Below are 13589 nucleotides of genomic sequence, written 5' to 3' on the forward strand. Positions count from 1 at the left end.
CCACTGAAAAAGTGAATGAATTCTCCAGTAAAACGAGGCGCGTCCGTTTCAAAGTTTCAGCTGGGAGTCATCAGCAGTTTGTGTGCTGCAGACCAGCTGCTGTAGTGCCAGCTGCCCCACGGCCCGTGTAAAAGCGGGCTGTCCTGTCAGAGTCATGTTTCTCATTTCTTTCTTCCATATAAACAGCAGCTCACCTGCAGGCCCGGCACACCCACAAGTTATTTAAATCTGAGCTTTGACTCATAGCAGCCACGCTTGGGCGTCAGGAGTGAGCTCTGTTAGCAGCACAATGTTCCCTTTTATAAAAACTATTTGGAAATACTTTGAGGAACATAAAAGTTGGAGGTGTTTACTTCATATGCTGCAGATCTCTGCAGGTGTGATCATTACAGCTGCTACAGGTTGTTTCAGTGACCTTAGTTTTGGGGTCAGAGCCAGTTTCAGACAGCTGGATCTGTCTGTTCACTGTTCCTGCAGAGTGTGTCTGAACACACAACCTGTCCTGTGTGCATGACTGGCTCTGGGTGTGGCAGCTCTGGCTGAACCAGTCAGACTTGACACTGTGCTGCTCTGTGCTGTGTTGTGTTTGTGCGACAGTGACAGTGTGACAGCAGGAATGCAGATACAGAGTAAATCATTTCAACATCCACACTTTAGTTTTCGACTCTTTGATTCAGCTCGTTTTATTTGTTTGTTTTCTGTCTGACATCCAGTTTTGTAGAAAGAAAGTGAATACAACCTCCAGTGAGTGTTGGAGGTTTGTAGGTGTTTATTCATGGACGCTGTCTGCAGTCAGCTGACGTCTGGACTTTTGTTTCAGTCGGTTTGCTGTTGAGCTCGGGATCGTCGTCCTGTTGGTGACCTAGGTTGGTCCAAGCTTTGGCTGTGGGACAGAATACTGTTACACAGACGAGTTCATGGTCCACTCAGTTACTGCTTTCCTGTGGCTGCACCTCCTCCATCATGGTGACAGGTGGTGTTAGGTAATAATAATAACACATTTTATTTGAGGGCGCCTTACAAAGAGAAAAAGACATCAATAAATCAGTAGATTAAAATAGATTCTCATAAATTAAAATACAAAAAACAACAAATTAAAAAGAAAAAACAAATAAACAGATACGATCTGTATTAAAGCGAGGAAGCCCGTTTAAACAAGTCTGAGCTGTGACTTAAATAAGGGAATCTATATTTCTTAAGACTGAAGGAAGTGAGGAGCAGAGCGAGTGAGAGCTCGGTGACCCACAGTGACGAGACGAAGGAACAAGATGATGAAAGGTCTGAGAGAGCAGGAAGCAGCTGAGATATGAAGCAGATCACAGAGATAAAGAGGGCCGAGGTTAGGGATGCAAACGTGAGAACTACGATTTTAAAGTTGATCCTGGTTTCTATGGGCAACCAGTGAAGCAGTCTGAGTTTCTCTCTGAGCGTTAGAGACGAACAATTCCACTTTGGTGTCCAGAGCTCATTGTGGCCAAAGCTTTGTGGTTTGTGCAGCAAAGGTAATCCTGCTGCCATTTTTCAGAGGGAAGAGCCTTTTTCCTGGAAGCCTTCCAAACAGCCGTACTTGTCATGCTGTCATGAACTTTAACCTTTAGGCATTAAGACTGTGAAATTTTGGCCTTTTCTCGGAGCATTGTACAGCCTTCATTTTTCACGCACTCGTTTTGCCTTAAAGTGGTTAAATAAGTAAAAATAAGGTGCTGTTGTTCATTTGATGTTGCGTCACTGTAAAGCCCACTGACTTTCTGTACTTTCTTTTTACGTGACTACGTTTGGCTCATTCTTTGGAAAACTGAACAAACCCAACGGGACAGATGCTCGATGTTCCCAGACTGTTGCCACTGTGTGACGATGCTTTTGTACTCTAACTGAGCGCTCACAGTACCAATCACACACATACACACAAGTGCTTTTTCTATGCTTAAGCAGCTTATCTGTCAGTAGACAACCCACTGAGGCACAACCACCCAGATGCACTCTGTGGCTGAAGCTAATATTAGATTGCACTACAGTAAAGTTGTGGGAGTTCAGTGAAACCTGAAAAAAGCTGAAGCAGCAGTTTTGACCCTTAATAACAATAATGCTCCTTAATAATGGAGTACAACGTGGGAGGTGTGCTCAGGTGTACGAGCAGGTCACCTACTAATTGGAAAGTTGGTGTGTCGATCCCTGTCTGCTCCAGTCTGCATGCAAATATCTGTGGGCGAGGTGCTAACCCCACTCTTCTCCCTGATGCTTCCATTGTGCTGTGAGTGTGAGACAGGACGCACTATAGATGACAGCTCTTGTGTGATTGAGGCGTGTTGTGTGAAGTGCTTTGAGTGCTCAGAGTAGAAAAGTGATCAGTAAGAACAATGTTGTCTCAGTCTTTAGCATAGTTCTGCTTTGCATCACATGTTCAAAAGAACCAGTAAAGTAGCTGTACTGGTTTGTGCAGGATTATTGAAACAAAGTATCCCTTCATAGTTTGAGGTTTGTGTTCTCATCTGTTGTAGTGTAAGTTTGTAACTGTTGTGTGGTAACAGCAACATTAGCACGGCCTTAGCCTTTACAGTGATTCAGGTTTCACTGGTCAGGAACCAAAGGTGTCCTCAGATGGAAAGTTTTATTTCAGTTTGCACCCAGAGAGCAAAAGACGTTTGCTTTGCAAAAGACATGCCTAAGCAGGCATGTCTGAACAACATCAGTGTGTGTGTGTGTGTGTGTGTGTGTGTGTCATTTTCCTCAACACTTCTTCCCTTTCATGAAAACAGCCAAATTTTTCTTGATGTGTCAAATGACCCACAGGTGTCACGCTGACATGTTGGGAAATCCATTTGACAGTAAACACGACCCGACACACCTCCTCTCTCTCCAGCATCATTCCTGGGGTGGCTGTAGCTCAGGTGGTAGAGCAGGTCATCCACTGATCGGAAGGTTGGTGGTTCGATTCCTGGCTTCCCCTAGTCTACATGCCAAATGGGCAACATACTAACCCCAAATTGCTCTCCGATGCATCCGTCGGAGTATGAATGTGTGTGAATGTTAGCTATGAAGCACTTAGAAAGATGTGCTTGTGCGAATGGGTGTGATTGGGTGAATGCACAAGTTGTGTAAAGCGCTTTGAGTGCTCAGAAGAGTAGAAAAGCGCTTTATAAAAACCAGTCCATTTACCATTCCCACAATCCTTAAAACCAAAGAATCATAATGGACCCCACCCTCATAATCAGGCCCCACACACTCACAAGCAGGGCCGTTTAGATTCTTAACCAACACGATGGCCCCACAGCCACCGCTGCCCACCGCTGCCCACCGCTGCCCACCCATGAGTCTGAGCCGTGGCCTCTTATCATTCAGGCCACTCACACTCGCCTCAGACCAAGTCCTGTCAGCCTGTTCTTCTATTGTGGGTCTTTGTCTTGTTTTGTACATATTCCCGTGTTGTGTATATATTCCTCCTGCCTGTTGTTTATTCCTGCTGTCTTACTATTTATAGCTTATTCCTGTACAGCTGGTGTGGAGCGCCCACAATGTCCTTCTACAGGTATAGTGACAATAAAGGGTTATTCTATTTATTCTATTCTATTCTATTCTATTCTATTTTACATAAACTCGGAGTTCCAGAATACTTCCAGTAAGATGAAATCATTTGTTTACAATCATATTTTCTTGACTCTTGAGGTTTTACAGCCTTTTTTCCTCTTTCCACCTCCACTCACGTTACAGATGAAATGAATCATGAATTACTTTTCAGTTTCCACCCAGTATTTTCACACAACACACAGAGTCCCGTCACCCTCACTCCATAAAGGACAAGCATGAGCATCAGGTGCAAAGGCAGAGCCTTCATGCTTCGGGGCAGGACTGCTACATGTTTTGTAATATCATTTGTTAGATTATCATTTGAACCTTTCCTAGATTATTTATTTATTGTTCCATTGTCTTTCTTTTCAGTCGCTCAGTGCCAGGTGGATCACATATGTATGACCTCATTCATGGCTATGGCTGTAATTTCATAATGATGTCACTGAGGTGTGAACATTTTTAGTCCAGCAGGTATCGCCCCACCCCTGGGTGGAGCCTGGACCTCCCACATCTCAGTCAGACCACCTGCGCCTCACCATCCTCACCATCCTCACCATCCTCACCATCCTCACCATCCTCAGCAGCAGCCGGTACGTAAGGACAGCTCCAGGACTGTCTGCTCTACGTTACTCCTGTGAGCCCATTTCCTGTCTGGGACCTCACCGACTCACTGGCTCCCCACCCTCTGACAACTTCCTCCACACCCGACTAACTAACTACTAACTAACCCGTCTGACGCAAAGATGCTCCACCCCGTCACCACAGCATTCCTCGCTGACAGAGTTGGTGACAGAGACGCTTAAACATGAACAACATGTGAATCTCTTCCTGCAACTACACCTGTAGTGCAGAATGCAGCCTGGACGCATGTTTTATTGTAAACCAAGAAAAAGGGTGAACGACCACACTTGGCATTATTTCAGATGCTCCAGTAAGAGTTTAATGAATAAATCTTATCTTTGAACACTTTCAGCAGCACACCACACTTGCATAGCTTCTCTCAGAGTCTTCAGATAAAGACCAGCAGTCTTCAGGTTTCAGTCGTGGAGGGCTCCCAGTGTGTTAAAGGAATATTGTTTTTATATAATGTGATCAGCTTCATGAAATGTATTCTTTTATTGATCACTAAGCAAATGTCTACGTGACTTTTGACATGTACTTTTGTGTGATAAACAACTAATAGAAGATGGCGAGTCAGGTCAGCAATTTGATGAGAAGCATACTTATTTTGACCTTTTTCCTGTGTGTGAATTTAACCCCCAGTGTGAGACTGAAAATGACTTATACTGTGACTTTGTTATACTTGCAGTGTTGGGGAGTAACGGAGTACATGTACCGCCGTTACGTATTTAAAATACAAAATATGAGTAACTGTATTCCGTTACAGTTACCGTTTAAAAAGGTGGTATTTAGAATACAGTTACTTTGTTGAAATAAATGGATTACACGGCGGTACTTCCCTGTTTCATATTGTGGCGGGTCAGGACTGTTTGGGTTTTGTTTGACAGCTACGTTCTGTTGTTCCAGGCGGCAGCGTTACGGTTGCCATGGTTACAGGGTGACCTCTCGCTCTGGTGTTTCCTGGGTGAGAGAGGCCTTTTTGTTGTTGTTGTGCTAAGCTAACAGGCAGAATGCTACAGGTATAGCTCTAAAGAATGTAGCATCTTGGGCAGTGTAGTCCGTGCTGCAGGGAGAATGGACTGCCATACCCGTTATGTGTCTGTGAGCGAGGGAGGGAGAAAAAGGAAAAGTACGAGCTGTCATCGAGCAAAAACGGGAGCTGGAAGCATGTAAATATAATAATAACCACTGCAGCCAAGAAGAGAGCCTGACGAGCCCAGCTGTAAGTAAGCTATTAAGACTCGACTGTACACCGTGTTCGTGTTTTCCTCTGAAACAATAAGTTCTGTTGGAGCAGCCTTTCAACGCCTCTCTCTGTCTCTGCTAGCAAAGTTGACCCAGACAACAAAGTAAAGCTAGTTTTCGGCTACGAGCCGACACAGAACCCACCGTATTAGCCAGAGGTCCCTTTACTACGGTTCGGAGCCGCGGACCTTCAGTAACAGTAATAAATCACAGCAATAGTACATTCATGTAGTTGTAAACAGCATGATAATATATTAAGTAATCCAAAGTATTCAGAATACGTTACTCTCATTGAGTAACGTAACGGAATACGTTACAGAATACATTTTGGGGCATGTATTCTGTAATCTGTAATGGAATACATTTTAAAAGTAACCTTCCCAACACTGGCTACTTGTTATACGTTTTATTTCTGTAGAGCTAAATCACACCAATATCCACCTCAAGGTGCCTCATTGTAAGGTAAACAATATAGAGAAAGCACCAATATGAGCAGCACTTTGGCGACAGTGGGAAGGAAAAACTCCCTTTTAACAGGAAGAAACCTCCGGCAGAACCAGGCTCAGGGAGGGGCGGGGCCATCTGCTGTGATTGGGTATGAAGGGAGGACAACGGGACAAGGACATGCTGTGGATAAGAGTGTTTAGGACATCCTGAGAGTAGCAAATGACAGCAGTGCAGCCTCGAAGTAAATGAACTCGTTTTCTGAGCTCGCTGTGAGAGTCCTTATCAGAGACATCGCACAAACATATTTGCCGAGTACGCACATCGAAGGACAGATGCCTGTTTAATGTAAAATAAGAGCCATATTCATAACTTTGGGAGTATGAGTTGACTTCACAGTATCTTCAGTCTTCCCTTCGGTTTATTTGGTTTCTTTTTTTACTTTCATTTCAGTTTGATTTTATTGTTCTTGAAATGTTCAGTGTGTTTTGTTAAAGTGTCAGTTTTCATGACTTATGGCAGATTTCCTAGATGGAAAGTTTCCATTTTCACCACCATCCTCCAGTTCAGGGCTGAGTGTGAAGCAGCAGGAAGGAGATCAGTAAGACCACAGTCCTGCTCCTGTCATCTCAAAGACCTCACAGCACCATCTGAAACAGAGCCCTCCTCTCTCAGACTGCTGGTTTATTTGTGGTTCAGCCTCCAGCTGTTAGGCCAGTCTGTCCAGTTCATTTGATCTTTTCTCTTTATCAGAACGTGACCTTCAGCATGGTTTTTGCATATCTGTCAAACGTACATGTTTTGGATCATCGTTGCACAAAGACAACACAAATTAATGAAGAAGCTTGTTCCACACAAACCTCCTGTCCTGTGTGGAACAAAGAATTCCCCCGTTTGTTAAATCATGAATTGTGTGAGATTATCCACATTTTTTTGGAAAGCTAAATTCAGTCACACCCAGGCCTGATTCCTGCCACATGAATCATGGAATCACTTAAATAGACCTAAAAGATTTCTAAAAGCAGCACATCATGCCACAATCTGAAGAAAAGGCTGAATTACAAAGCCCTTTGTAAAGCTTTAAACCACAGGAAACCACAGGAGAGCCGTTATCCACACATGAAAGTTGGAACAGTGGTGGACGTCTTCAGGGAAGTCCGGACTAACAAGATGACTCCAAGAGTCCATCAACGATTCATCCGAGAGCTCGTAAAAGAGCCCAAGAGTTCTGTAATAGTAACAACTAAGCACTCACTCTACCCTCACCTGTGTCCATGAGCTCTTATCAAATGAAACGAGACACACGACTTAAATGATTTTGCTCGATGGCGTGTCTGGACTCTGCTGGTGTGTTTCTACGTTTCTTAGTACTGTTTAGTTTGCTTGTTCTTCCTGGTTTCATGATTCCTGGTTGTGAGGTCTTGTTCATCTGCGTCTGCGTGGTCCATCGTGTTATTTCTGGTCTCTTGCTGATGGCGCACAGCAGCAGGTCTCCAGCCTTGGGAAGTGAAGTAAAAATGTAAATGTTCTCTTCAGAGATGTTTGAAAGATAAATGTGTAACAGTTCTGAAGTTGCAACTTTCATAGTTTGCTTGTAAAACGCACGATGCATTGTGTTGTTATCAGGTGTGTTTTGTTAACGAGCATCTGTGTTACACATCTTATCTCAGAGCTCTTGTCCTTTATTTCTGTTGTGGTTTGATTATGTTCACCGTCCTTGAAAATGACCCGTAGCTTTTCTGGTTTTGCTAAAGTATCCAAAGAGTTGCAGGACTCCAGCAGGCGTAATGCTGCAGTATTCCTCGACTGGAATGTCTGAGCTGCTGGACTGGGACAGCGGCATTCTGATCATATGCACAGGCATGAGTCAGACGTGTGACTGAGCGCCGGGGAAAACCTCAGGGTCAGCTTAGCCCGCATGCTTAGCTGCTAAAGGCTAGGTGAGGAGAGAGACCACACCCCCATGCCAGCAGGTTTTCAGCTACTTCAGGTTCCTCACTACTGAATCACCTGATTATCTGACCTTTGACCTTTGTGAGGAAGGAGAGAATAAAACAGCTGCTTCTCTCATATTCGACAGAGCAGTCCACACCAGGTGACAGATGTTTGTGTGGTTCCTGCAAGAGAGCAGCTCGTCCAAGTCTGCTGAGGACGAGAAGCTAGTTTGGGACTCTTTACCATTTATTGAGAGAGCAGAAGTAAAAACTGAAGCTTTTTAATATATGGAGTCTCATTAAAAGTCTCATTAAAAGTAATGCAAATGGTATATAAACACTGAAAGCACAATGTAAATATACCAGCCGCCTGAGGGTCTCTGTCTCCATTCAAGCTTCGATCTCTAGCAGTGTGACTCTGAATGCTGTACCGTATGTTTGTGTGTTTCCTCCCCAACAAACTACAATGTTGACCAAACGTTTTGCACCGTCAAAGGCAACAGCTCATGTCTTTGCTTTCATCCTGTAATACTGGATTTATTTTTCTACAACGGTTTGAACTTTAAGTTTAAACAAGAGAGAAAAGTGTGAAAATGTTCATGTCTGTCTGAGAAAAGTGTAGAAAGTGTGTAGTGACGGGTTTTACAGCCTGAAACATCTGTAATAGTTGTAAAATTTAAGCTATCGCAGGTTATTGAGAACATAACTGTGGCGATAAACGAGGGACCGCTGTAGTCCTAGTTTTGTTTATTATGAATCCTACAGCTGGTTAGTGTTTGGATGGTTTGTCAGCCCTGTGTTTGTGTTTTGGTCCTATCCTGCTGCCTCACACAGCACAAACGTCCTGCATATATAAAGACGTTTGGTTCAGTTCTGCTGACTATAGTGAGGAAAAAGAGGAAGTGTCCATGTACAGGAATAAATACAACTGCATTTCTGTGACCAGTTTAAGTCCTGAGCCCAACTATGCTGCTCTCCAACACTGTAGCAGACAGAGGAGGGCCAGGCCTTATTAAAGAGCACGACAAAGCATGCATGGTTGAGTCAGGTTTGAGAAGAAAGCAGAAACCTGAGCCGCTGAATGATAAAACAGTTTATATTGCAGGTATGAGGAGGAACAACATCCATGCCTTTGTCAGGCCCACAGTCCACATTCCCCGGAGAGGTGTGACACTTTCAGGTGTGTCACAGTCAGGGCGGTGCTCTGCTGGAATGACAGGTATGACACCAACACAGTTTCAAATGCGTGGGTGAAGCCAGGTGTGGTGCCGTGGTGAGGTGTAGACTGTGGTTTTATCATGTTGATCGTTTTTAAAGGCTGCTTTATAAATGATTTGTTGTATATTTTATTGTTGATTTGCTGTTTTCATCATGACATCAGTGCTCTGCTGCTCAGAGGTCGATGGCGATCGTGACTCTGACAGGTGAAGTTGTCCTTTGGGCCCAACCCTGCGCCTCATGAGTCCTGCTTCTTCCCGTGGACACGACGTGGGTCTAGATAGTTTCCTAATAAAGTTGGACTCAGCACTCGTAGTCGTGCAAATGAATGAATTCATTCCTAAAACAACTGAATAAACCAGCGGATGGCGGTGAACCTGTGTCTTCTGGGAGCACCCTGAGGTCCAGGGTCCAGGCACCGGGCTACTTCCCCCCTGCAGGGATAACCAGGAGGTGTTTGAGTCAGGAACCTGTGAATTGAGGGTGTTATTTCAAAAGTACGTCACAGCTCAGGTGTGGAAAATACAGACGGACTTCATTATGTGATAGAGAGAACACAGGAGAAAAACGGTGATAAATTCTGGTAATGTTGGTAAATTTTAGCAGTCAGCACATTAAAGTAAAAGGCAAATGTTTCCTCTGCACTCATGTCAATATTTCCACCACTGTCCAGCTTTGGTTTCACATAATAATGATAAAGCAGAACATTTGGCTTCATGTAGCACTTTGGAGCTTTTTAATCTGAGGCCTGTCGTCACAAATCTAGGAGAAGGACCTGTTATGGTCTTTGTATTTTCTATATGGTGCATTTGTTATGTTCTAATTTATATAATGATGTATGTTAGGATTCAGTTATCTCTGTGTTTACGTTTGTTTCCCTGTTTATTTCTTGTCGGTTTAGCTTGTTGTTGTCTGTGTCGTGTCTTCAGTGTGTGAGTCTGTCGTGCTTAAGTCTCCCTCGTTCTTTGTGTGTCTCAGTCATGTCTTTGTCTCCCGTGTCCCCTCGACCCCTCTGTCAGCCTTGTGTTGTCACAGTCTACGTCCCGCTGCGTTTCCTGTTTTATTTTGACAGTCTTCCATGTTCAGTGTGTTTAGTTTTGCTTCCCTGTGTTGATTTGTGTCAGCTGTGTTCCCCACGTGTTTCCACTTCCCTCGTTTCCCTTCTGTCTCTTTAAGTCCTCTGTCTACAATGTCAGGTTGTGTGTTTCCCATGTTCCAGGAGTCCGTGTGTCTCAGGTCCAGGATTCACATTCAGGGTGTTTTCGTGTTTCATTTTAGTTTATCTTTGCACTTTGTTTTGTATTTTTCTACCAGCCTTATTAGAGTCCATCTCACCTCCACACAGTCTGCATCACAGACCGTGACAGCACTGCCGAAGTACCATGTACCCATCAACTGTTATAAGAATAAGAAACCAGATTATTTATGTATGTATATATATATATATATATATATATATATATATGTCTTAATTCAATAAGCACAGATCAGAGCTGGATATAAAAAGCAAACACTTAAAGAAGAAATGCTGCACGGGCTCGGTGAGATTTACAGAAGAAGAAACTAGATATGTTGCAATGGGAACACAAATGAGTTTTTGGACCAGCTGAGCATACAGCAGTTAAGTAAACTTTTTATTAAATCATACGAGGAGTTACAAATGCATCAAAAATGAAATAAAAGTGCAGAAAGTGGGACCTCACCCTGGCCCGATACTCAGAGATGAAACCACGCCCACCTGAATTCCACAGACAGAGAAACTGTGACACTTTCTGCTGCAGTACATGTCTCTGACACACACACACACACACACACACACACACACACACACACACACACACGCACACACACACACGCACACACACACACACACACACACGGGCGTGTGCAGCTACAGCTCCTCAGGGACAGGGGTGTGCCACTGTTCAGGTTTAAGCAAACACGCTCACACATCCATTCTTATTGTCACAGACACGCTGAAGCACTTCTCCGCTCCACCCTTTGCTGCTTCACATTATTCAAATAGTCTGTTGGGAGCAGGTGACTCCACCTGCCCTTAAATATGTGGTGCTCGCTGCAAACATCCTGACTCCATTAGTGTAATGATCAGCATCAGATCAGAGTCAGAGTGTGACCCCATAAAGACTTCCCTAAAACTGCTGGTCTGGAAAGTCCAGCAGTTCATCAAACCAAAACCACTTAGACTGGAAACAGATATAACTACGTTAATCCTACCGTGAAACAATAAAACAAGGTACGAACTTTCCCATGCTCCCAGGATGTGGGGGTGAACGTCAGAAAACCCTGGAATGTTACAGACTTCCTAGGATGAGACATCCTTTCAATAAACACAAATGGTTACATGTAGTATTCTACCATATACAAACTTATATCATTAAAAAATTATACTGACTACTAAGTACAATTTTCCATTGACAGTAGGACTCAAGGTTATTATCGTTAACGAAATAACGAAAACTAGAAGTGAAAAAACATTTTCGTTAACGGAAATAAAAATAAAAACAAAAAAAGGAAAACTAACTAAAACTGGAATGAGTGTTCACAAAACTAACTAAAATTACCTGAATTTATAGCAAAAATGTGTTTAGTTTTCATTGATGTGTGCGTGTCATACAAGAGTCAAGGGTGAAAATGAAGTTTAGTTTACAGATTTTTTTCTTGCTGTGTCTCATTATGCCAGCAGGTGGCAGCACGTTAGTCGAGTCGTCTGTGTTGCTGCTCCGTCCACGCGCAGAATCATGTCAGGAAAAGTCGGGAGCCAGAGTCCAATTTGGGATTACTTTGAATATGACTGTGTTTTGGATAAAGCAAGTGTCTTGTAGTGGAAACAGACAAATTATGAGGGACATTTCTAAAGGGGAAAAATCCCACAAACCTTAAAGTGCACTTGAAAAGCTCACACAAGAAGGCTAACCTAGCTTACCTAAAACAGAAGCTAACCCCAGGCAAGGCAGCGTGATGCATCCCGAGACAACAGGACGGGGATATCTACACAACTGTGTGAGTCAGTTACCTTCAAAAAGTTTATCAATTCACTTGAACCAAAATTACGAACACCCGGTGCTGCGAGAGTTAATAGCCTCATTGGGGCCAAGATATACATTTTATAGTTGCCTGGTATCAATGGTTGTTCATCTGCCTTTATTTATTTATTTAAAGAACCCATAGGTGGGAATGTGAGTTGTCTGTCTCTGCGTGTTAGCCCTGCGACAGACAGGCGACCTGTCCAGGGTGCAGTATGGTAGCTGGAATAGCAACATACCCAAGGATGAGCAGAGTGACTGATATGATGAAACTGGGATTTTGTTACACTTAATTATTGCAAACACAACTAAAACTATAACTGAAACTAATCAAAACTAAACTGAAACTAAGGATTTTCAGAAAAATAAAAACTAAACTAAACTAGCAAACAATTGGTAAAAACGAATTAAAACTGATATAAAATTGAAAATTGAAGTCAAAACTAAATAAAAATAAAAACTAATGAAAATTGCAAAACTATTAAAACCCTGGCCCAGCTCTCATTCTAAACATACAACAGTGAAAGTCTCTTTCCTTTCACCTCAAAGCTACACACCAATTTGCATCCATCTTTTACTTTACTGCCACCTTGTGGCTGCAAGCAGTAAAGCTGCGTCTTTGTGAAGCTTCTCAAGCTGAGTTTGTAATCCTCTGACAGGAGGCTGATGGGAGACTACAGTGAGTGTGTGACAAGCTGGCACTGGCTCTACTTTCTCTGAGATCAGTTATCATCTGTGCTTTGTGTGCAAACAGGACTAGCATTAGCAAAGAAGCAAGCTTCACTGTAGCCAGTTTACGTGTTAGCCTTGGCCAACGTGTGTGATGTAGAGCAGTGACAGTGCAGTGTAAAAACTTTGCAATTATTTGTTTAGCACATTAACAAAGAGAGCCTTGATGATGGAGACGGGCACTGCTGTTGACTCAAACAGACAAAGGTGAGCCTGGAGCAGCGCTTTCAGATCAGCCTCTATGACAAATCACTCGACTGCCTTTAACCAGCGTTTTTGCTAATACACCACCTTCATTTTGAATCATCCACTTTTTTACAGTCAGCCATGTCACACAGTGCCCAGCTTTATTTTGTTAATGTATCTCAGTATGCTTTAGAAATGAAGAAAGAGGCCATTTGTGTGTCTGCTCAGCTTCCTGTCAGACTCACCACACACTCCCTCTGCTCTCAGTCTTTATAGGATTTCTCCTATTTCTTCACATTCTGTTGATAATTGCAGCTGTTTTTAACTGACTCTAAGAACCTCATATAACTTTAATAAGACAGTGTAATGAAGGGAACAGTTTGCTTACAGCTGCTGTCCTGCTGCTGTAAATCCTTTAGGTGTCACGAACACATCATCTGCCACCATCTCACCTATCCCAGCATCCTCGGTCACACCAGCCCTCTGAATGTCCTCCTTCATTACATCCACGAGTCTTATCTGAGGTTTTCTTCCTGCCTAGCAGCTCCATCTTCATCATCCTTTGTCTGATGTACCTCCTCTCAACCTGAGCTGTCCCTCT

The sequence above is a fragment of the Neolamprologus brichardi genome, unplaced genomic scaffold (genome assembly GCF_056152115.1).
Source record: "Neolamprologus brichardi isolate AB-2024 unplaced genomic scaffold, ASM5615211v1 NODE_ptg000031l+_length_7269946_cov_1, whole genome shotgun sequence".
NCBI classification, from domain to species: domain Eukaryota; kingdom Metazoa; phylum Chordata; class Actinopteri; order Cichliformes; family Cichlidae; genus Neolamprologus; species Neolamprologus brichardi.